Source organism: Gouania willdenowi, chromosome 3 (assembly GCF_900634775.1).
Source record: "Gouania willdenowi chromosome 3, fGouWil2.1, whole genome shotgun sequence".
NCBI lineage: Eukaryota > Metazoa > Chordata > Actinopteri > Blenniiformes > Gobiesocidae > Gouania > Gouania willdenowi.
The window spans coordinates 18,667,996-18,694,223 of NC_041046.1; positions in this window are offsets into that span (position 1 = coordinate 18,667,996).

The following is a 26,228-nucleotide window of genomic DNA, read 5'->3' on the forward strand; positions in this document are numbered from 1 at the left end:
ATGTGATTTTCGTCCACTGTCCTGTCAGTCGGAGGCAGGGAGCTTAATCCAAGGAAAAGCCTCATCCTCTGAGTGTGTTATCACAGCCCAGTGGAAATGTAAGTGGAGTGAGCAGAGAGAGGGAGGAATTCATTCCTAATCCAGCAATTCATCGTGTTTGTTTCTGTGTACATGTACCCAAGTTCTGTGTGTGTGTGTGTGTGTGTGTGTGTGTGTGTGTGTGTGTGTGTGTGTGTGTGTGTGTGTGTGTGTGTGTGTGTGTGTGTGTGTGTGTGTGCGTGCGTGCGTCAATTGGCCGACACAGATATGATGTAATGCAACATGTCACATGTAGGAGAGCCTCAGGCCTCACAAGGACACTTCTGAGAGGTTTTTTCCAACACAAAGTACACATATGCACAAATAAACCCTCGATCGAAGCAAAGGGAATTTTTCCCATCTTTTTATGTGCATTTAACAGAATGTGTAATAATAATAATAATATTTTTTTTATAATGCAGGAATAAAAGCAGGTTTAAAAATATAAAACAGAAATTATATATTCAGACTCGGGGGGCCCAGACCTGACCGTTGATACCATGTTTGGCTGGATCTGAGTACTTTAAAAATCTTATTTTACAAATAAATATTGGATTTATCCATGGTTGAATCACATATTAGGGCTGTGTGCAATGCACTACAGCACTTTAAATAAATAAACAAATATGAGACAAAGCACATTAGGGCTGTGTGCAATGCACTACAGCACTTTAAATAAATATATATTTTTATTATTATAACTATTTATTTTTTTAATTTCTTTTATTAAAAGGCAATTCAGGGCTCTTTGCAATGCACAGTGGCACTTTAAATAAATTATTATGATAATGTAAATTTATTGTTGCACTCCTGTGATTGACCAACCCTGACTATGTGGAAGTGAACTGCTTTTCTTTACCCTGTACATTTCTTGGCCCCACAGCATCCTGTCTTTTCTCTTGTGTGTAGTTGTTCTGGTCCCAGTGTTCCATTTAACATGTAATGTTGCTGTATTCTATGATCCCTATGTTTTTTTTTTTTTTTTTTTTTTGTCCTGTATGTAATCTTTTTATATATTGTTTTGTGTCTTGCCATGTCTTATTGTTAAGTGTAACATTTTATTACATCAGCCTGTCTAGGGACAGCAGATGGAAATTAGCCGTTGGCTACAATCTGGCATATTTACATTTTTTTGAATGTTCATTAATATGTATTGTCCCTACTTAAATAAATAAATTAAGATTAAGATATACATATATTGCACGATTACATGTGAAATTGCGGGATCTTCTGAGTCCTTCCTGCAACAGATACGCAGCAAAACCGGAGGCGGTGGGGATTGCCGGACAGCAGCATACGCTGCAGTTACGCAGCGGATACGCAAATCTGAGGTTAGAGTTCACACTGCAGAGATGACAGATGTCTGTTGTCTTATCAGACAAAAATGAATTACGGACAGAGTGGAGAGTGATGAGACACGCTCATCTGTTTAATTTCCAAATGTGAAAATGTAGGAAGTTCCTACACAAGCTTAATAAATGCAGGCTTTTTCAGGGGTGGGTGATATGATGGGAAAAACTAAGTGATTGAAATCTATCAGTCTACAAAGCCATTTCCAAGGCTTTGGGACTGCAGCAAAGCACAGTTAGAGCTTTATCCATAAAGAAGAAAACTGGGGACAGAACCGTGGTAAAAAAAAATGTATTGATTTATATAGTGCTTTTATACCTACACTGAAGTAGTCCTAAAGCGCTTTACAATATCAAACAATTCACCCATCCATGGGACTAAGCTGCCATGCAAGGCGCTGGTCAACCACTGGCAGCAACTTAGGGTTCAGTGACTTGCCCAAGGACACTTTGACGCATAGACAGGTATAGAATGGGATCAAGCCCCCAAACTCCCGATCAGAAGACAACCCCTCTACTACCTGAGACACGGAGTCACAAATGATCGCAGAACGACATCCAAAGAACTGCAGATCTGACTGGCCTCAATTTTATTCAGTGTTATGACTCAACCATAAGAAAAACACTGGGCAAAAATGGATCCATTGGAGAGTTCCAAGGTGGAAACCACTGCCAACAAAAAAGAACACAAAGGCTTGTCTCACATTAGCCAAGAAACATTTTGATGATCGCCAAGTCTTTTGGAGAAATATTCTGTGGATTGACGAGACAAAAATTTTACTTTTTGGAAGTTGTCTGAATCGTTACATCTGCCGTAAAAATAGAAATGACTCAGAAAAAGAAGATCATATCAACAGTCAACCATGTTGGTGGCAATGTGACAATCTGGTGCTGCTTCACTGCTTGAGGAACTGGACGACTTGCTGTAATTGATTAAACAATGAATTGTGCCATCTAGTGTAAAATTCTGAAGGTGAACGTCTGGCCATCAGTTTGTGCCTAAAAGATCACGAGCTCTTGGGTTGTGCAGCAGGACAATTAACCAAAACATACCAGAAAATCCACCTTAAAAAAAACAAATTGGTTCTTGCAGTGGCCAAGTCAAAGTCTGGAATTCTATTCAAACTAAATTTTGTAATGTGATCATAAAAAGGCAGTTCATGCTTAAAAACCCTCAAATATGGCTGAGTCAAAATTATTCTGCAAAGAAGAGTGGGCCAAAGTTCCTCCACAGTAATATAAAAGACTTGTCATCACTTAGTGATTTCAGTTGTTGCAGTAAAGGGCGACACAACCAGCTAATCAGGTTCTGGGGGGCAATTACTTTTACACATTGGGCCAGATGGGTTTGGTTTCATGAATATTCATTTGTAAATAATGGCCACTACATTAATTTATTTGCAAGCCCAGCCTGACATAAACACTTAGTCGGCCTCTTGTGCCTCATCATCTCTACAGTAGGAATGTAAAGATTAACTGATTTTTCTATAACCGTGAATATTTTCGGCCGCGGCAGGTTAACCGTGGGGGTTTTAGAACCCACGGCATACCGCAGATATGTCTGGAGTCATAGGATTCCTGAGGCGGAGCACTCTCCAGTCAATGGTCAGAGAACAGCACTGTGCGGAGGTCAGCGGAGAGAGTGCATTCACTCACTTCTGAATGATGGCAGAACAAGGAGCAACTCCCGGAGTCGCATCCACCCAGAAAACAAATAAAGTCGGCAGTGTGGGACTATTTTGGATATTCTAAAGACGACCAGGGTGCAGTAAGAGCCAACGGGTATCGAATATGCAAAACATGTCGGAGAAAAGTTGCTGCCAATACTTCCAATATGATACAACATCTTCGAGACAATCATCCCTCCCAGTTTGTCCACGTAAAGGTACAAAAAGTATAATTCCACTCCACTAGTTAAAGTTTCTAGAAAGTGTTGCGATTTACAAGGCTGCTGTAAGCCACGAGGTGAGGCCAAGGGAAAGTAGAGAGACATCATATGTGCTGGGTAAACAAAGCACGCTCTGGCTGATTACATTTTACAGTAAAAAGTATTATTATTACTTTTGCAAAATAATAATACAATAATTGTTCTCTTTTTTACATGTTAGATCACCAATTTATGAATGTTATTATTTTATGGTGGTATTTATTTAGTTTTTGTTTTTTATTTATTGATTATTTAATACTTTCAAAACTTTTATTTATTTATTTTTTCCAAGATCTAATGTTAATAAAGCATTTTTGAAAAGGCAAAAAAAATCTGTATACAGTAGTCCCTCATTATATTGCGGTTCATCTTTCGCGGCCTCAGTGTTTCGCTATTTTTTTTTGTCAGTGAAATTTTGCATCCATTTTTTTTTTTACAGTGTATGAACATGCATTGTGTTCTGATTGGCTAATACTGCGTTCACCCACCAGCCCACCAGTGACACATCCAACTCTGTGAGTTTCACTGCCTGCTGAAGCAAGAAGCTGCGCTTCTTTTTCTCCTCTCATAAACATAAACCACCGGTGAAAAAAGCCGGTGTGATTAGCGGCTAATGCCATCCTAGCTCAGTGCTACAGAGAGAACTTTTACCTGGTCCTACCAGCTGACTATTTCGCCTATTGCGGATTGTTTTTAGAACGTAACCCCCGCGATAAACGAGGGACTACTATATCTCTGTTTATTTTCATTATGTTGATAATCACAAATAATCGTAAAATCGTAATATTTCATACAGTATGTCTGTCACAATGAACCCTAATAGATCCAGTCAAAAGTGGGGATATAATTTCAATTTGTGGGATGAAAAATGCTTTGCCTATCCACACAAACCAAGACATATCCAACCTCAACTTCTCACCCTGTAACGAGTCCTTGACCCCAAAGGTTTGAGAAATTTGCAAGACAGGGATCTACAGAGTGTTAGGAAGGAGGCCATCATTTTGCAGTATGTAATTACATGACATTCTTGTGAAAATCTATTTAAAACATGACAAAACAGATCTATACAAGTTTTTTTGCTCTGCATCAACATATAAATCCAGTTTCAGAGAGCGTAAGGAACATGGCTTCTACATTGCAAGAATCAATTCTCGACAACACACATCTCTTGAGATCTCTTTTTTTTTTTTTTGTTATTTATAAAAGTGTATCAAAAGCAAAGGGCACAATTACTATTCTCATCACTGACAGGTTTGTCAAGTTTGGAGAACATCAAAGAAGAATCAATCTGCCTGTATGCAGGTTCAAGTGCTTCTTTAAATGCAGACTTCATTCATAAAAAGGTTAAAGCATTCATCAGCCCGGTTTTAACATGCAGTGCTCAGATTTCTATCTTCCTCACACGTACGAACTACATCTGCATTCCTCACAAAGGCACAGGGTGCTGCACCAGTTTTACTTTTGTTCAATATTAGAAAACTTTTGAGTTCAACATTAAGCACAAAAACATACAGAATAGGTTTTGTTTGGAAGTTTTCTTCTTCTGCTCATAAATATGCAATGAAAGTGGAACTCTGAGGTGGAAGTGGACATATTTAAAGAGAGAGATGGTTATGGGAAACGATGTGCAGCGAAGGAAAACAATCAGGGGAAAGTAAGAAGTTGAAAGGCCGTGTCTGTGATTATTCCCATGAATGTATTAATGTTAAAGATCACTGAAGGAAGCCGTGGGATTTTATGCATTATATTGCAACAAATTATAACAAAGAGAGGAGAAGGGAGTTAAGATGAGTTTACACACTCCAGTACAGTAGGTGATGATATGCACTTTTTCAAGTTGGTTGCAACACACCAATAAGCAAGAAAGAAAACTTTTTGCCATTTTGAGAAAAATGCTAAGAAAAAAAAAAAAAACTGGTTGCTTTACTTGCATCTAACATGAGTTAGACAATAAAGGAGCATAGGGAAGGATTTGTGAAAAAATAAACCTTAATTTTAAATCTTTTAATGCTAATGGTTGATTAAGCGCTCATAACCAAAACGAATGAGCACACACACATTTCTACCTATTACCTTGAACAGATTGTGTGATACATTTTATCCTGTTGTACTGGGGCCGATTTCCCCACGCAGTTCTGCAGACATGATGGTGACATGAAATGACGCTCGACTGCTTGGAGAGGCTTCCCAATACCCAGGGAATAAAGTAGAAAGGGGAGGAAGACGCTTGGAGACTGAAAGAAAACAAGCACAGTGGACTAAACTACTGTTTGATTCAACAGATGTATGCAGAGGCATGTGCACAGGCCTTGCAGTAAACAGTCACATTTATACATCACGTTCAACAAGCTCTACTATTTTGCAACACATTTACTTTCATATTTAACTTAACTGCTCATATTGTTCCGCTAAATGAATTTGTAATTGCTTTTTCCTCATTTACATAAGTTAATTCCAACACTTTGGCGATAAACTCACGTACATGAGGATATCACAGCGAACGCACCAAGGAATGTTCATCTTCTCCAAACCAGAGTATTGTTATTGTCCATGCTGTCCTAATGCAGATCCTGCTCAGCCTCCTTACATAGACAAGCTCTAAGTAGCTGTGTGATAATGAGCGTCAGTGTGTGCCTGAATTATACTTGATAGCAGACCCTTGTTGCCCTGTATAGAAAGTAGTAGGTATGGAAGATAAACACAAGAATAAACTATATTTGTTTGTCACTTGATAAAACAGTTGCATCTCTAATAAAAGCAAGATCTGGCCTGAACAAAGACGATGACAAGCAACAAACACCAATTAATGGCCAAATACATTATTTGTTTTTCCATATGACGTCACCAACAAGACTAATCCTTAACATTTACTTTAGCTATCTGTCTTTGGCCATACTCAAGAGAGATAAAACCGATTGTGATGCAAACTATGATCTGAGAGTGGATTGAGTGTTAAAGTCAGGTGGTCTACACATCAGAGCCCGAGGGGTTATCCATAACAAGCTTAGAGAAATGCTCTAAAAGCTATTTAATTAAATCAAAACAATCCTCACAGGAGTCAGCAATCTGCAAACTAACAAAGGGAAATAGCTGCAGTACACCTACGCACAGTTTGACATGTATATGTATTTCTCTGATTCAGCATCTAGAAAGCTCTTAGGCTGTGCTAACAAATGTCTAATGCTTCATAAAACTAGTGAGGAGTGATAAATACTGAAGTGCTTTAGTGTCAGAGCAGCTGGCTGCAACTACCACTCTGCAGCCTCAAAAATGGACACTTTCATTTAAAGCAGCATTACATTTAACTAGGACTGATGAAATGTATGTCTATGTTAAATACACTTAACTCATATCCATGAATAAGCAATTTTCAAGTTGTGTTTTTATACAAAACACATGCACATGACCTCTGATACGCACAGTCATTAATAAACATTTAAATCAATAATAGAAACTCCGCATGCATTAACACACACAGCAGTGTTTATTAGAATACACACTTGGTGATACATGAGCCCATACTCAAATAAACAATTGATTTAAAGGACAGTAACCATCTTAGATAATATTTATATATTCTCTTTTTTCTTAAACTAGTGGATTCTAGTCACCTTGTAGCCTAAGGTGCTCCTGATCAGGGAGCAAGACAGGGTTCACTAATAAATCACATGAATAATACACCTAAACTAATAAAATACAATCAGAGAAACACAGATGCTCATGTGCTCAATTTAGTGACCACACATTTGTTTTTGTACTGAGTCATACACAGCATACGTAGATTAATTCTTTGCATGTTCAGGGTTGAAAAGGATGAAGAAATTTGATTAATTTTATGGTTTCAACAAGAGGTGACCAAATCTGACGTAATTAATCACAATTAATGGCATCTTGTGAATTTGCAAACAATACACTGAATCATCAAGTTAATACATAGAAATTGTGTTAAACAGTTAAATCTATTAAAGCTGCAGTATGTAGAATCATCTCTCTGCTTCGTTTCAAAACCGAAATTTAGCCTCACTTACTGGTACTGTATCTTTGTGAACGCTCTTAGCGGCTTTTTTCTCAATGGAGATTAGTTACAAATGTATGAACTTTATCACGTGTTATTGGAGAGTTTTCTGATGTTTTAGAGACTGGCATGAATGCACGTATCACTGTAGTTACTGCCTTGAGCAAGGCACTCAGGGCAGAGTGACAACCATCACTCCGCATCCATACTGCAAATGAACTCACTTTGAAAGAGCTTCTCTTAGTTTTGCACGCACTTTATCGCGTCTGTTCTCACTCTCCCTCTGACACCAGTATGTGCGGTGGACCCTGTACAGTCATGGGGATCTGCGAGGACTCAAAGTGGTCGCCGTGCGCGATCGGTGCGTGACCGACAGCCTCCCCCACTAAAGAACCCAATAAGGTGGCCAACAAAACCGACCCCCAATGGCAGCCAGATTTGCCGCCCCAGTCCGACCCTCTGCAAAGACATTAAGACATGCGGCCAGTACCGAGCCGCACCAGAAGAAAAAAGGCCCCTCCACACACCGCAAGACCAATACAGACCGACATCACAATACCAGTCCCCAGCCACACCACCCAATGCAACCCCTAAGGCCCACCACCCCACTGTGCCCACCTGCACCTTCCAGATTGGTCTTTAGTCTACGTGGCCCACTCACCACCCTGTTATGTGCTTCCCCATTCCCCAATGGTGAAGCACAACTAGGTCATATTTAAAATAACATAATTTAGTGAAAGGGATCCCGATTTAAATGCAATTTCATAACAATCATTAAAAAAAAAAAGAAACAAGTGTTTCTTTATGTGGAGTGAGACTATAGGACAGTTTAAATATACAACTAAAGGAATGTCCGAATATGTTTCAGTTCAAAAAGAGGTTTGATATTCATAATGTAATGAATTGAAGATGTTTTAAAATCACTGTATACTAACCTATTTCTTTATTCATTCAATTACTTATTTATTTTAGCTTTTTTCCCTGGCAGGGCAGGACCTCTGGGTTTTGTCTCAGGCTAGGTCGAACCTCTGGGTTTTGTCAGAATCAGAATCAACTTTATTGGCCAGGTCTAGAACAATACGAGGAATTTGACTTGGCAGTTGCAGCGAAAGAATACACATCAACACACCGGAGCAGCCATTTGCGGCGCAAACATATTTAGGTGAAAAAGGGATCAATAACAGGAGGAGAGGAGGGGTGAGGGGAAAAAACGGCCAGTTTGAGACTGATTTCCCTAAACAGAGAAAGCTGTGTAAAACCAGGAAAATAAAACGCCTCCGCGATCAGTTTCAAAAATCAATAAATCCCTATCTCTCATCATTAGCAAAATTTCAAAAATTCATACATCGGTTTGTAAATGACTGATTTTTATGAAATTTGACTCAGTTATGTTAAGTTGGTTCCCCAATTATCCCTTCTAAAAAAAATGGGGTGCCCATACATTAAGAATAGAATAGACTTTTTATTGCCATTACAGTGATGCAATGAATTTGGGTGCTCCGGTCCAAAGCAGGGTGCAAAAAATAAAATAAAATATACAGGAGCTCTTTTGAATTTGAAATACTTTATTAATCCCTGAAGGGAAATTTGGGTTTTACACTCTTTTATTCTAGGGACATGCTTCCCACACAAACAGGACCTGTGGACATGCATTAATGGAGAGATGTCAGAGTGGGAATGCTTTTACTAGGGCACCCCGCTACCAGAACAACTTCCGTATTTTTGGTCCGCACCGGGACTTGAACCAGCAACCCTCCGGTTCCTAACCCATGTCCCTACAAAATTTGAAATTATTGATCATTTAAAAGGGACAATGCACAATAATAAACAGACTTAGCCAGGTTTAGCCAAAAAAGGCTCGTTTTCATCTGGTGACCCTGGCCAAATTTTAAAAGGTAACCTAAAATGTAAAAATATTAAAATACAGAGAGAATATAACATGACAAAAGAGAACAGTTATGACAAATAACAAAATATTACTGATAAAACAAAGCACCAGGCCAGGACTAAAATTCTCAGAATTGCCACACAGTAATGAGCACCAATCTAGATAATGGTACATATCTGAATAAAGGGATATTGGGTTTGGCTGAAGTTTGCACTCTCTGTGTGCTCTTGTTCCTTGTTGGCATTGTGGGAAAAATAATGGTCTAATGCCATTTTTACTCTCATTATTTGCTCAGCTTCCATCTAAGTCCCGAACTGACAGGTCTGCACTGTCGCTTGCCAGTGAATGTGGCGCACTACAGTGGAGCATTGTTCCCTTCCCTTCTTCCATATATTGCTATAATCTGACTTTTTTTTTCACATGTAAAGGGCCCTATGAAATCTGTTTTATTTTTTCCCAAATTCCATTTAAATTTTTCACAAATTTCGTGTTTTCCACTTTCATTTTTTAAGTTCCGCGTTTTTTTTTTTTTTTTTTTTAAAAGAAAATATTTGTTTTTAACTCCAGTGAGGAACCAAAATAAATACTAATAAATAAATAAAAAAACACATAATTAAACAAAAATGTATGTCAAAAATAAAGATACAATTAAAAAGTAGATATAAGTTGTAGTGACATAGATTATTCTGACTGCTCCTTTTTAATTATTTATGTCATATAAAGATGTATGAGAACAGAATTAATGTCACCCAATTTCCTCTCAGGGATCAATGATTTACCGAATCTGATCAGGTTTATTGATTAAGTTTTGATCAACTTAGTTTAAATTAACCTAATTTAAATGATCCTGATGACATCATTCCAGACCGATAATGATTACACAAAACTAATTGGCACAAGGAGTTATTTCACCACTAGGGGCCAGAATATTTGACAGTATCAGAAGTTATATATATATATATATATATATATATGTAACAACTGAAGGCTTCTCAGGAATCCAAGAGGACTAAAGTTTAAGACTGAAGTAGTCAGCACTGGTGTACATTCTATCTGCTGCATAGACACAAGGGAAATCTGAGAGTTGAATTTGGGATTGCCAGCCCAGAACACATTTCTGCTCACCGAGCACATCTCCTCACATCACTCAACATCCCACTTCACTTCATCCTCCTTTCCATCCGTCATAAGATATTCTTTGCCCTTAGAAAATTGTACAAATGTCGTGACACACAAACAATTGTACTCACACACACAGGCTTACACAACAAGATCCCAAAGAGTGTCGTACCATTACTCCTGCACACATGAAGTAGCAAGTCAGCTTTGATTATCAGCACCGCTCATTGCTGAAGATTTCTCTCAACAACAGTGAGCATACAAATACAAGGTTTGCTTATATACAGTGAAACTAAAATGCATTATAATTTACTAATAATTATGAAGAAGATTATTTTAACTGGCCAACCGAGATTATTTCAAGAAAAGGTCAAATGCTCTCATCATATCTAGTTGAACAATATTCGACTTGCTTCAATAACTCCTACTTAGTCAGTGACTAAGTAGGAGTTTGACTGATAGTCACCAATCGTCCTAATACCAACTATATACACATATCTGTCTTTTTTACAACAAATTGCAGAGGGACCTGAAAGACATGTCAACTTCATTTAAAGGAGACATATCATGCTTTTAAATCCTTCCTTTTTACATATAAATCATACAGTTGTGGTCTATATAAAGCGGAACTGCAATGCTTGGGTCTGAATTCCTCATAATTATAGCTCCACCCCTTTTCTACCCCTTTTCTGATGTGCTTCTGAGAGCAACTCGTTTTGGTGCTGTCTCTTTAAATGCAAATGAGACACTTCATACCCCGCCCCCTCTCCAGGTTGCAGAGGTGACACTCGGTTCAACTCCACCCTGCTCGGCCATTTTTGTAGTTTGATAGAAGAGATACGGCTATGGAGCGGCGCATAAACTTTTTATTCAGAGGTTATTTACAAAATGTCAACAACAGAAGACTTGTCCATCCAGCCTTACAGGTTTGAGCCAGAGTCAGAGCGAGATGAAAATGAAAATGAAGATGATGAACCTGCAGAACCCTAACAAGTGAGCTAACACAAGCACCGAGCTAGCGCCAAGCTAACGTCACGAAATGCATTTTAATACAGTCTTTTCAAAGACAAAAACGGCAAAATGAAATGACTAATGAAAACTTTAGACTTAAATTAAACCACGTGGGCCATATCATCAAGGATCTAAAACGAGCACACAGCGCTAACATATGAAGTCTGAAGACGGTGCAACTGCTAATGCTAACAAAACAATGACAGGGACGTCTTATCATCACACTTTTTAGCGTTATTTACAGCTTACCGAAGTGCTCTGTTCGTCGTCTCCAAAGATAGAAGGAATTGAACCCTCAATCAGACAAAGTCTTTCGGCAAATCCTTCTTTATACTGGCGGAGGTTGCAGAAGCAGTCATCCTTGAAGTGCTTCACGCACACAAAAATGATCTTACCCACAGATGTGGGTACATTTCCGTGAAAAATAAAACTCAACCAGGCACTTTGAAAAGGTTCTGATGCTGGGAGACGTTGTAATGAAGCGTGTGGGTTACTACATCCAACAACCAAACATTTTGACTTATCCTCTCGTAACTTTGGCATCCTTGAGCTTGGACTACAAAATAAAAGCGAGAAATAAAAATGGCGGATTGCTCGAAGTGTTGGACCTGGAGTCGATTTTGGCAGTTCCGCTGCAAATACTGTGACGTCATTGTTCAAAAAACGTAATAGAGAATCGAAAAATCGAAACAGATTGAAAAATATGACCAAAACAGAAAATAAAGATATCAACGGAGCACCTGAAGAGACTAATTTGAACTTTTCTGTACTTCTAAACACTCTAAATATACAACAAAATGCATTTAAGGGCTAAAAAAGTGGATTTTGCATGATATGTCCCCTTTAACATATTTTTATCGATGTTAATGTATATTATCATGTTTTTGTTTTATTTATTTGTTGGTGTCATTAAAATGTGTCGTGATGCACCATTTTATGTAATGTTTCTGTACATTTATAACTGTCTTTAATTTTTTTCTGTTCTTACATGTACTAGAATCTTTATTTTATTTTGTATGGACCCAAGGAAGATTAGCAATCACCATGGTGGAAGTTAATGGGGATCTAATGAACACATAAACAGATATATCATTTAAACGCAATCAATTTAAACATGTTTATAAAAATGCTACACAATTTTAAAAAAACGCATGAATGCCTCTTATTTTAGTTTGTATTTTAACTAGACAAATAAATATATATATATATATATATACAGTTATCATACAGTTATCATAACCATATATCAGTTATCAGTATCTGTTACTTTGTTCTTCATTTAGTCAAACAGTCAATGAAACACTTTTAAAATTAAAAGTTGTAATACTTAGTCTTTTGTGATTTTGATAAGACACCATTGTAATTCAGTCATCATTAATTGAACTTTAATTATATGGTGCTGAATACAACAAGTCATCTCATCAGCAGTTATAGCTTTACTTTTAAAGGCAGAGAGGATGAGACAGGAAAATACAAAAACACACTAATAGATTGAACAGCATGTGGCAGCAACAGTGTATAAGTGTGAAAACGGTGACAAATGCACGTCGTTCCTGCTGCACTTTTAATGTTGCCGATGGTGCTCTCTGGTACGTGTGTCAGTGCAGAAACCAACAGGGATGAGACAGCCTCACAGTTAGTCCCAAGGGAGGAAAAACAACATAGTAAATGAGGACTCGCAGTGAGATGTAGGGACGGAAAGAAGGCGGTGAGCGCAGTGTGATTCATGGAGGCTCTTACTGCTTCAGAAAGGTGTCGCCTCTCATCACAGTTCAGAATCAGCTTAGAGTAACACATACGGTCTTAGGTAATACCACCACGTGTTTTTATCTGGCCTTGTTCCCTCTTTTAGTCATCTCTGCTGGTATCAGACGCTTAGACACATGTCCTTAAAGAGAAGAATGAATCTAAATGATGGTCTCTAAATAAGTCATCCACAAAAACCAATTGAACTTGGCATCTCTTAACAATTTATCCAAGCAGCACCGTCTGCTGATATGTTTTTAAAGAGGATGTATTTCAGTGACATTGGAACATCAGACATTTTATAGATTAAATAACAAACCCTGTGTGTTTGTGTTGAAAGATCTACTCAAGGACAAAGATTTTTACCTTTTATTTATATATTTTCTAAATCGTACCAATGGAGTGAATTCAATTTTACGCTTAAAACTGATATCCAACACGAGTGATGCACGACCAAGGGAAGGTTCCTTCTTTAGAGTACAGGCTGCTTAAATATACACCTCCCAAAACTTCCATCTGCTAACAATGACAAATACCAGTGCTCATAAGTTTAAAGCTTCGTCAGTGCATCATAAAGCAGAAACGCTCCCTGTGCTTAATAAAGCTGTGACTGATGAGGTTGTGATCGTGCAGAGAGCCTGTAAGGTGCATCTCAATGATATCAGGTATAGAACAAGGATAGATCTAAGCCCCCTCCCCAACCATCGCAACAACATTTCTACAAAATGGGTAAAAACTTTAAGCCCAAGTGGCGCAATCACATGTTTTAGAACAGCAATAATAAAATGATTTGACTGCAAAGATGATTTTTCAAATTTTCATGCACACTAGCCGCGTTTCCATTACCCTTGCAAATGCGAAAAATCTAAAGAGCGGATCACCTGAATTTTGAAAAAAACACTCGCTAAAACGTTTTCACGCTTTCATGAGGGGGAATTTCAGATGTTTCGATATTGAAATGTGTCGCAAAAGCGCTATGGAAACACTTTTTCTGCAAATACATGTCACAGAACGTGACGTGATGTACGTGGTCATATGACGTGACATACCTGGTCACTTGACCACTTCTCTCGAAGAAAACAGGGCGCGGTACATGTAAACCGAAGAGGAGACCAGGACATTCCTTAGCATTATACTTAAAAACTATTTTTGCCACATCAGACGTGAAACAACAAAGGAATACAGAGTTTTATACAGTAAGGAGGTTTGGAGCTTCCATCTTCCTGTAGCGAAGTCTCACGGGATGAGAATTCACGGGAGTTACGAGACTCCTGCCCAAAACAACCTTCAATGGAAACGCACTCAAGGCACAATTATACTTTGTCGACATTTAGAAATGTTGATTTGATTTTGCAAAAATCTGTAATGGAAACACATCTAGTGTTCAGCCAGGCCATTCTGATTCCTCTGAACCACAGATCTCAGGCTATGTTCAGACTGTAGGCAAATAGGTCCCAAATCTGATTATTTTTATTTCACTATTTGTGACCTGTATCCCATCTCTTAAAGACAGCACAAATCCGATTTTTTTTTTTTTCAAATCCGACTCAAGCAGGCTGTTTTCATGTCCTAAAGCTGACACGTAATGTATCTGTTTTCTGCAATGCGACTGCTGACGGCCAGGTCGCATTTATATGGCCTTTTACAGCTTTGAAACGCGATAAACCACACAATTTTGCGTCATAGGAGGAGGAAATTATTTTTGATCATCTTCTTAAAATTAGTTGACTGTAATGGTGCAGACTTTGGTTGTACAGAATCTCCATCAGCACCGCGCACACACGACGAGACAAGTTGCCTCCATATTTACGGTACTTCTATATAAACAGTCCATACTGATAAAGGCTGTATTTAGTGTCTAATATGAACACACACACACACACACACACACACACAAAAAATGTTGAGTTGTGCATTAAGACCTACTATATGAACATAGCATAAATCATGCACTATTGCAGCCCTACAGGAATGAGTTTGGAAACCTCTGTTCTGAACCATAAAGAGTTCAAACACCCTCATAAAGAAAAAAAAAAGTATAGTATTCAATATCATTAGCTCTCATTTAGAAACATGACAAACATAAAATACAAACCATATTCGTGAACAACTAAAAAGACAAATCTCGGTGGAATCAGCATCCTTCTTTAGATATTCGGCTTTGATGGGTTTGAAAACTCAACAATGGATCACTTACAGTAACTTAGTATGAGAAAACAGCCCAGTGGGCTGTCTAAGGCTTTCAGTCATACTATGCATCTACGATTTGTGCAAATAGCAACATATTAATTCTAAAAATTCTCATACAGTTGCAACAAATGCCACCGACATTTCAAAAGACTCCTGCTAAGGGATTCTGCTATATTAAAACGTGAGAGAGCTCTGTCCTGAGCTTCTATTTTCATGAAAAACACCAAAATGCTATTTTTTTGAAGAATTGAGATTTTTTTTTTTTGAGGTTTTAAAAGCAGGCATGAGCACCACCGGTATTTATTTTTAATTAATAAAATGAATATGATAAATAGATGGATGGAATCAACACGTTCGCAACACAATGCTTGATACCCAACTACATTTAATAGGTTTCTTTTTTTTTAAATTTTATACCAAATCTGCCCAAAGCACCATGGAAACACACTTAGTAAAATCACTGCTGTGTTTCAATGTATCTAATCTGCTCAGCAATATAAGAAGTGCTTGTACAGAGCATTTACTCTGCTTAAGTTGTTACTGAACACATGCCTCGTCACTGTTGGGAACAGATATAATGGTTGGAAATCTCATTAGTAACATCTGTTGCTGACAAGTTCAGCTCTACTGGGTCATTGGGTTGACAAAGTACAGCCAGGGCACCCTGTATTTAGGGGAATCAAGTAGGATGTCCTCAGAAACCCAGTTGTACTTAGAAAACACAAACAGCAGATCACTAAAGACAATAAAAGAGATCACGCTCACCTTCTATCAGAACATTTTACCTTTATAAGAAAACATCTCTGAGACTAGCAAATGTTTCACTAAAATCCCTCAACTGTTCCTGCTGTGACTATTAATTGAACTATTTTAGTGTGCATTCTGTTATTCTGTTAACTCTATTTCCGTTAGAAAAACTTTACTTTGATGAAGCTTGTAGTGTTGCAGTTCCAGAAAGGTCAAACCTTCACAATGCAGCTAGGATGTAGTAAACTATTAGACAACTGTAGGACTGTTTCCATTAAAAACCAACATTCACATGAATCTCATCCAAGTTATAAACAATCAAGGATAAGATAAATGTGACCACAAATTATACTGAGTTTGAATGAGACAAACGTTCAAAAAGTGCAGATTTCCATTCAGTTCTCCCAGATCACATGTGAAACTCATGGCCCGGGGGCCAAATCTGGCCCTTTGGAGCACCCAATTTGGCCCATAGGAGAAAGTAATAATTACAGAGAAAACATGGATCACTGTGTAATTTAATATTTGCAGGGGCTCACAGTTTTCCTGGTGCTTATATTGCATGATTAGAGTAATTTTTAATGTTAAACAATTGAAAAAATACTTAATGTGACGATCCAGTTGGGACTGATATTTATCACTTATTGCTTGGATATTGTCAGAAATGCAAACAGGCACAATAATGTTGAAATTGCTCATTTTCCCCACATAAAATCTGCGGCCCACTTGAGATCAAACTACTCCGTATTTGGCCCCTGAACTAAAATGAGTTTTACACCCCTGTCCCAGATGTTTAACCTGGCAAGAGCCAGATTGATGTGTAGCCCCCCTTCTAACTTGAGTTCTCCACACCTGTGTCTCGCGAATCCTTTTGGAACCAGGGAGGGACATGAACAGAATGCTAGAAGCTGATGGGGGAAGTGCCTGTCCACCATGATTTGTTTTAGCCAAACACACTGTAACACATGATGATGTCACCATCGTCATGCGCCGCTGGTAAAAACTTTCTTTTGGGATAGTAATGCTAGGGTCATTATGTCGTTAAGTGACTTTTGCCATTTTTGCAACACAAGTATGTGAGTTAAGGACACGTTAACATCCTCCTGCGTCGACATCTTTCTATTTTGATTCAGAGCTATGCTAATAGCGGTAGACCAGCTAGTTCCTCTCCCCGCAAATGTGCATGCTCCAGTTTTGCTTCTGAGCTTCTGCCTTTGTCACACCCGGATATCCCGCCCTAAACCACAACACTGCCTCATGATTGGTTCTAACCGGTTCGGTTCGGATTCGAAAGGCAAAGGCGGGAACAGCACAAGATGGATTCTGGTGTTCGTGAACACCAGGAGAATCCATCTTGTAAGCAAGGTTACCAGATGCATGAGTTTCTCTATACTCCAAAAACTGTATGGGGTAAGGTTACGGTCAAATGTAAAAAATCACACACTTAAATAGTGTTTTAAATTACCGTATTTTTCGGACTATAAGGCGCAGCGGATTATAAGGCGCACTATCAATGAATGGGTGTGACTGGGTCTCTTTTCATACATAAGGCGCACCGGACTATACACCGGTTTGCTATTATTATTATTATTATTATTATTATTATTATTATTATTATTAAGATGCATTAAGCGAAATAAAATAGTCAGATAAGTCAAACTTTATTCAACTCATTAACAATAACTCTCAACATTGTTCAGGTTTAACCCATAAAATACAGAACAATACACTCACTTTTTCAGTTCAGTATGTTGAAGCACAGTTGTTAATTTCATAAATAAGGCGCCCCTGATTATAAGGCGCACTGTCAATTTTTGAGAAAATTAAAGGGTTTTAAGTGCGCCTTATAGTCCGAAAAATACGGTACGCCGCATTTTGATGCATTAATGTCACCACTGGTTGAAACTAGAAATGCAGTATTTGCATTGCTGCTCTTTTATCGACACATAGTGCCTGTGACTTTGTGATGACAGTAATTTATCTTGTGGAATGCATATCCACAGGAATGAGATTTGTATCCACAGGAATAAAATCCAGAAATGCAACTGTGCACACAAAACTTTTGACAGTAACCTTACCCCATACAGGTGAGCATGTGTGCCTGCACAGTCCTGCCATCGGCACACAGTGGGTTTGTCTCATCACTGTATATCACACAGTTATTTTTATAGCCTTCTCAGTCAGTTGACACCCATGGCACATTTCTGCCACAAGTACCCGTCTGGACTTCAGTAAGTGCTCATCTCTAACCTGTATTAATAAATAACCCTGCTTAGCTGCAACCTGTGTGTCCACCTGTGTCTCTGCACATGAGTTTAACTTCTGTCTGCTTTATGAGTCGTGACACTTTTTCTTCATCATCTTCTTCCTGCATTCTTGGGTCCTCAAATACTTAACTACACGTACAGCTAACAGATAACAGTTATTAATTGACAACCTATCCCCCAATTCATTATTAATCCACTGTGCTATTGATATTTACAGATTAATCTTATAGCAGTCAACACATCTTAATAAACCAATGCATACTTACTAACAGCTGTGTACAGCATGCATATTTTGTGGAATATTACATACTTAATTTTTTTCTCTCTCTTGGTGCAATAATAATATGCATAATCACATCTATGAATATTAACCATGTGCAATAAGGCTATGTGCAATAATATTAGCACTAACTTACAACTAACCAGGCCACGGGTGGAATGCATAATTTTAGCAGTGACCAGCCAGGATAAGGACAAGACAAAATATTAACACGTTTACACTTAAGCACTAAAGCACTGTATCGTCTGCCTTATGTACTTCAGCTGCAATGGTCACTTTATTTCTAGTCTGTCCTAAGCTAAATGCTGCTATATTTCAGTTTTTGTGTTTTATTGTACTGTCCATGTTGTCTGATTTTGGAGTTGTCTGTTTTGTTTTTTTCAAATGCACTTCCTGTTGTTCACAACATCAACCTGCCGGGGACTACAGATGGACACTAGCCTGTGGCTACAATCTGGCACATTTACATATTTGTCCATTGATGTGCATTGTCTGTTGTCACAAATAAATACATAAATTAAATACAAATTTGTTCTACTTACCATCATATGTCTGGTGAAACTAGTTGCTAAGCTAGCTGCTGCCCCCAAAAATATTTTTATTTATATAATCTATGATGATTCTTATCTTTAACAGCAGAAATAACATTCTTTAATCTTTCGAAGAGACACAGAAACAAGAACAATAATTCCTTTTTCTTACCATATCTAACCAAATTGAAAACAATTAAACTGGAGCCTAAGCAGTGCACCATGCTAGGAGGAAAGCAGCAGGCAAAAGCAAGATTTTAGAAACAAACTGTGTCTGACAACCTGCTGTGCTGAGATTGTTGTCAGATCCTCAGCAGCTACACAACTGAGAGCAGACTTCAGATTACTTGAGGGAAAAGCAGGAGGTACTAATGCATACTTATTTGGCAATTCAGCTCATCTGCAAAAAAAGTCAAAAAGCAGCAGAAAAAAACAAAGTAGTTCTCAGAATTTGCCCATCACATGAAGTCATTGAAAATAATAGCAAACATCTGCACTGGTTCCAATCGGAGATAGTAGAAAGGTTAAAAAAGAAAACAGAAAAAGCCCTCTATTTTCACCTCGTCATTAAAACCTGTACCTCATGCTTTTTTCCTCATTGGGTGAGTACCTTTTGGAAGACACAGCAAAACCCAGTAAACAGTGTTTCACTGCATTTGTTTGAGTTTCTACAAGCATCTATTGACACAATCTCTCTATTACACAATATCTGCATGCTGCGAGCCTGCTATGCTAACTCTCCATCACATTTACCATACTTCATTGGGTAAAAACCAGAGTATGTTTTTACATTTCGTTGCAGAGCACAATTTTATAAGGAAAAAGTCATGAAATATAGGCTTATCGTTGGCCAACCTGGGCCATCACAGATGCTGAACAAGTCCCTTCAGGGTTGCAGACAATTTTGAAAATGTATTTAAGTAAAACTAAAACTTTTTTTCTTTTTAACTCTTTGTTCCTTACCTTAAAGCCAAAAGTTATTTGTTGAATTGGTGAAGACTCATTATTAATGCAGTTAAAGAGCTACTCATGCTTGGTGTAGGTCCTCTAATAAATACTCAGAGACACTGTATAGACGAGAAATAACATTTGATTCAAAGGCTGATTCCAAGACGTGCTTTTCAATTTTAAATGAAGCATTATGTGAGACCGGCAGTAATATTGGGACTATTATAGACATGCCCCCCGCCCGTGACACACAGATTATGAAGCACACCGTTTAGATTAGACAGTGATTATGGGTTACAAAGCGGAGGATGCACACAGCAATGCTTTAATCGGGCAGAAAGAAGCCCGAGAGAACACAACCCAAACCTGTCCAACCCAAATGAAGCCGATGTCTCTTTAAGTCCAAACCCGTTTCAACCCGACAGTATTCTCTTCTGTGTGCATGCATATAGAATGATCCATTGAGTTATAAACATGACTTCGTCTGGTTGAAGCACACTGTTTATATTGGATGGTGGTTATGCGGAGGATGCACACAGACAGCATTGGAGGCAGCTAATTGGTTACAGGGGTCCACAAGTAAAGACAGGAGCATCCGAGGAAATCGCCTGTATTAAATAGACGGTCCGGCTGATGTATGACTTTCTCGGTTATGCAGATTATAAAGAGTTTAAACAACCCGTGCACGCCTGGAAATTACTTTTGTGTCCAAGCGTGCAACAATTATTACAATAGTACCGATTCAAAAAGAAAAAAAAAAAAAAAACAACAATAGGGGGCGTCATCACTCCGTAGGACAGGAATGCCATGGTTACAGCCCAGGGCCGGACCCGGCCCTTTTGTACATCACATCCGGCCTGTGCTTGATATTTTTTATCTGTTTTTTTTTTTTTTTGTGTCCACCAGCACACAACATGGGAAATAAAACCATCCAGTCATTTGTTTGTGGTCTGTGTAAGTCTTATAACACAGAGAAAATTGCTCCATTTCAAATTTTCTACATTTGTGACGTTACACGTGAGATTGGGAATCAGTGTTGCCAGATCAGATGACCATTCAGATCAGATCAGACAATTTCCAGCCCAATCACATCTTAGAACAGCCCAATCATCAACCACAAATCTGGCAGCACTGTGTTTGTGACACAATGCAAAACAAAACAGTGGATTATCACCTTGAATGGACTATTCCTGTAATCGCTACATGAGATGATGACAATAAAGCAATGTAGCAGCTCCGGTGAGAGTTTGAAGCAGCTGAAACAGCTGCTTTTGCTGTTGCTTCATGAAACAGTGTTTTTCTGACTCACAATCACAATATCCGCTTAAATAGCCATGTGTTTTATTGTAATGTGGAGTTTTTTGGCTGAAAACAACAACAAAAGTGTGTGAATATCAAAAGAAAGTCACAAGTGATCAACTGCTGTGTGGAGCCATATGTGGAGTCCGCGTCTATAGACACGCCCACTCAAACAGCCTGGTATTAGAATTGGTCAGAAAGTCACCTTTCAGAGGCTAAAACTCCAGAAAACAGGCAGGTTTGGGAAAATAAACCTCAAATACTATGTTGTTTGGGTTCTAAGAACAAATTGAGATGGGTGAAAAATAGCATAATACTATATGTGCCTTTTAATTTTGGTGGAATCCATCAGTTGGTCTGTTGCTGCTGCCCGCCTCAGCTGCAGCTGAGCTAAACTGGTGAAAGTTAAAAGGTGTCTGGCTTTGACAAGTAAAATGTAGCTGAAGAAGGCTTGTCTCTACATTTAACATAATCCTGTGTGATATGGGTGGGAGGGAATAAAAGGGGGTGGGGTTGACTGATGTAGGCTGTACAGTAGGCTAGTAGACATGGGTGTGTAGAAATGTGGGTTGGAGTTTACTGGTGATGACTGACAAAGTTAATGTGCCATCTGTTATTGAGCCAACGTAATGTTTTAAGATGGCTACTTTTCAAGAACCTTTTTATTTTACTAATTCCTACTGGATATTCAGTCACTTGGTCTATTGTTGGATTACTTTATTCTGACACTTTCTGTGAATCATTTAGGCCTACTTGGCCTGGCCTTCTTTTAATTGGCCTAATTATGCATTGGCATGTTCTCGTGCAAGCCTTCAATAAATATGATTAAAGAAATTTTCAGTTTACACTTGTTATTTATAGGAAATGTCTATTTTGTTGCATTCCTAATTCATAAATGTAGGCCACTTGCATGGATAGGACAATGCTACGTTTTTAGAGGGTAACTTCCTTTAGGCTGATATGTAATTGTAGGCCTCATTGTGAGGCTTTTGTGGTGCCAATGCAATTTAATTTTGATGTGTAGGACTTCATGCATAATTTCAAGCAGCGTATCCATGTGTTGAGTCAGTGTTTGGTCTTTCAGGCCGAAAGTGTGATTCGGGCCCCTGAAGTCTCACTTGAAAAAAATCTGTCCCCCTGACCAATTTCACCTTGGCACCCCTGCCATAGGGGATCAAGATTACAACGTCTAGGGCTCCTACACTCAACAGCGCTAGCGAGAACCCTTGCCTTGACATAACTGCTTGTGTTGTACATCGCTTTGGATAATAGCGTCTGCTAAATGAAATTGTAATCTTGCAATCGAGTGTATTAGCTTCTCTTTTGCTAATATAACTTTTAATGATCTTTTATTTAATCATTTATTTATTTACTTTGTCTGCAACTGCCTGCTGGAGCCCTCCTCATGTACCTTTTATATTTACAATAGATCTTGTTATTTGGGCACATGTACTGAGCTACAAATGCAACTTCTATTTGTTGAATTTGAGAATGTCAGTCATTGATTGTTGTGTGCCTACTTGTGCGTGTGTGTGTATGCATGTGCTTGAGCGTGTAATTATATTATGTTGTAATGCATTGAGTTGGATTACATCAGATGAGATTAGATAAAACCATCATTATCTGCATGACCTAATGATGTATAATGGAAAATCATATCACAAAAACAAAACAAAAGACAGTGTTCGAATGGAAATCTTATTACAAAAACAAGTCTGAGGAAGGTCGATGTGAGTGTGCACAGGTGTGTGCGTGCACGTAAAAACAAACTCAAATCAGGTTAGGGTTAGTTATGGTTGGGTTACAAGCTTGCCTGGTTACAGTATGCGTACAATATGTCACGAAGCACAAAAAAAAAAATCTGTGTGTGTGTGTGTGTGCGTGTGTGTATACCACTGTCAGACTGAGAAATAACACTTTGTGTTAAGCATTAAATATCATGTGTGAAAGGCAAAATGTGTTTTGCATCAACAGAGTAAAGGTTATCTGCTCTCAAACTGAATAAATCACACACAGATGGGGCTCCTCAGAGTGAGAGGGAAAGTGTGAGAAGATGAGTGCGACAGAGAGCACCATCAGAGCGCTCCAAGCTTAGTGAGTTTTCCAGGACAGCATATACAGTATATTGGCTGTGTGTGATTTGCAATGGCAGAGCTGTCAGACTTTATACATGCACGCCCGGAAATACAAACAGAAAACAAACAACCTTGGGCTGTCCGGCTATTCATGCTGTAACAACGCATTACAATATGCAGAAGTAAACCTTTTATTCAGGAGACCTTGCTGCGTTCAGCTTTGTGCATAAGGAACAGTTGCTTTAGATTGGACACAAACAACAATCAACAGACACAAAAAGAAACAATAAAATGTTTTTAAATGTATTTTTTACGAAAAACAATAGCACACAGAGAGCACAAACCTCCTCCAAGCAACAACAATCCTCTTTGCCAGATATTGGCGTGTATCTGGATCAGTGATCCTCATCATGGTACCATGATCATTCACACTTTAAAAAATTGTAAGAATTTTTTATCTCCATTAATAGCATTTAATTGCAAAGGCATTTTTTCAAAAAATTGCGCTCAAACTGAGGTAATTGAGGAACCAACCCGACATAACTAAATCAAAGTTCATAAAGATTGTTTTGAACAATGACAGGATTTATATAGCGCCTTTATTTGGTCACTCAAAGCGCTTTACATGGCATTATTATTTCACTCCACACTTAGTGGTGGTAAGCTACTATTGTAGCCACAGCTGGGCGAGATATTAATCTTTAAAATTTTGCCACTTATGATCAAGAAGAACGATTTTTTGATTTTCCAGAATCAGTATATTGATCCAGATCCCAACTAAAATGTAATGGAGTCTTCCATGGTGTAAGGCCTATCTTTAGTGAGAATTTTGTCAAAAACTTTTAAGTACTTTTAACAAAATCCTGCTATCAGACAAACAAACCTCTGTGGGGGATGTAATAAGCAGATGTGCTGTAGATGTTGCAGGTTATCGTTTATATTATTATTATTATTAGTATTATTATTATAAAAAATTTAGCCTATTTATGTATATATATATACACGACAAGACATGTTATCTCTTAATTATGTGACACGATAACATAGCCCTGATCCCTCAGCCTTTTAACCCTGTTCAGACAGGGACTTGTTGCTGGTAAGGAGTATCTTCAGTTTCACAGTACATTAACTGTCTTGATTATGAGTAACACAGAGATTAAGAGGGATATAATGCATCCTTTTTCTAATCAGACACATGAAAAGTCCCCATCAAGATGATGGGATTTGGAGGAAATAAATTAACTCCACTGCACGCACTGATAAAGGCAATTAAAGCTATATGCCGGAGAAAATATTGTTTCAAATATCTTTATTTTTTATTTGGTTTAATTTTGTGCAATATGTGTGTTATATTGGAAGGCACATATGAACAAACTATTAGAGCTTAAACAGGAGAAAAGATACGAAAATAATATCAACCTTTTAACTTTAATGAACAAAACCTTTGAGTTTCTTTTTTTTTTTTTTACATTCACTGTACAGGCTCATGCTGCTAATGCTAATTGTAACTGACATCGCATGTAAGGCAGGGCCCACCCTGGACAGAAGGCTTCCACATTACTCCGGTAAATGAAAATTTTTTATACAGTGTATGGATTTGGGTTAAGATAATCTGAGTCATACACTACATACTGTATATCTAACCTTGCCTGCAAGATGGATTCTCCTGATGTTCACAAACACCAGAATCCATCTTGTGCTGCTCCAGCCCTTACCCTTCGTAAGTGAACCGAACCGGTTCGAACCAATCATGAGGCAGTGTTTAGGTTTAGGGCCAGATATCCGGGAGTGACGAAGGCTGAAGCGTTGAAGCAAAACCAGGGCTCTACACTAACTTTTCCAGTTGTGGCACTGGTGCGACTAACTTTCTCAGTTGGTCACACAAGCACAGAAACCCTTTTTTTTTTCAAGCCATGCATACCGATGAATAGTTGACTTAACTGGCATAACGTAGTTTAAGTAAAGATTGACAGTGACTCGAAATATGTTATTTGCAAAATGTTTTAATGTTTTAGTGTCAATATTAAATTTTCAAGCAGTGGCAAAAATAACAGGTCATTTCTTTCATATAATTTTAAGACATAACAAAACACATGCAAATTGCTGCTTTCTTGCCACACATAAAGCATGCATATTTAACCTGCACATTGGCGGATAAATGACTCTGTCCCCACACAATTCAAATCGCTATTGACTTCCAGAATAGTGTTTTTGTTAGCTTAGTTATCTTACCAGGGATTTAAAACTTAAGGTTAGCCACAGGTCCAAGGAAAGTTGATGGTCTGTAGATGTTGCAGGAGGAGAAGTAGGAAGGTGGCCGAGTCATTGCACAACGTGATTTATTTTTAGGTTAACAAATTGTTATATCTTGATTTTATTTGTCATTATTAATTAATAGCTTCTGTAAAAAAATAACTATTTATTTCAATAGTTTTTTTTCTAAAGCTATAGGGAGCCATTGCACAAGAGTCAAAGAGCCATATTAGGCTCCAGAGCTGCAGGTTGCAGACCCCTGCCCTGGGAGAACCACAGCTGAACATCTGGCCTGGCAGCATCAGTTCTGGCCCCTCCATGCTGATTCTGATGAGGTCCTCCTCTTTCGTGTGGAATTGTGCAAGCGCTGCACGTGTACGCTCTCCACTTGACACGCTCTCCGCTCGGCGCCCCACATGCACTCCATCACTATGCCTGCCCCAAAACCACCACCACCACCACCCGATCACCCGCTTGTTGCCCCCCCCCATCTCCCGCTCTGTTGC